The sequence below is a fragment of the Penaeus monodon genome, chromosome 21 (assembly GCF_015228065.2).
Source record: "Penaeus monodon isolate SGIC_2016 chromosome 21, NSTDA_Pmon_1, whole genome shotgun sequence".
Taxonomy (NCBI): domain Eukaryota; kingdom Metazoa; phylum Arthropoda; class Malacostraca; order Decapoda; family Penaeidae; genus Penaeus; species Penaeus monodon.
Genome location: NC_051406.1, coordinates 38,036,763 through 38,037,378, shown reverse-complemented (window position 1 = coordinate 38,037,378; position 616 = coordinate 38,036,763). Strand labels below are relative to the sequence as shown.

The 616-nt window shown below is 45.0% G+C and overlaps 1 protein-coding gene across 1 annotated transcript in view; it reads right to left on the bottom strand.

Moving 5' to 3' along the window:
* The window catches only part of LOC119586461 (transmembrane protein 164-like), a gene marked incomplete in the record, with an annotated part of 20,214 nt that overhangs the window by 2,412 nt on the left and 17,186 nt on the right, over positions 1–616 (bottom strand).

Below are 616 nucleotides of genomic sequence, written 5' to 3'. Positions count from 1 at the left end.
AAGTCGTTCCCAGTCGCTTTCGCGCACCTGCATACACTTCAAGACCTGAGGTATTAGCTTTTAGTTCCTCTGAGGACAATCATGCTCCTCAGGTGAGTCCTTGGATGATTTCAAATGCCCAGCAACAATGAGCTGGATTATGTGTCAGCAAATGACACAACAAATGGCACCACAATTGATAGCTACAAGCCACTTGCTGAGTACACCATCAAAAGGTGGAATAAGAATGCACTGGGGACTCCAAACTTCTCTTGAAGGCAAAGAGAAAATGTCCCACGGCAGCTAATATTCAAGGGGCATTGTGGCATACAGGAGCAGCTGGATGATGAATCCACAGCTCTAGAGGTCTACGGGTTTTTGGTCACTGACGAACTTCTTGACCTCATTGTTGAGAAGACAAATATGTATGTTGAATTGATGTGCATATATTTTTCCACAGTTCTGTTATATTCAGGCGGCAAAGGTAATCAAGGTACCTACATGAACTAATTCTTCTTGTTTGTGTGCAGATTAGCTGAGGCTATGAGGACCCAAGGCACGGCCATAGGTGGCAGCCAGTGACCACCATCAAGGTTCTGTATTCCACATTTATACCGATCAGGAAAAGGGTGACACG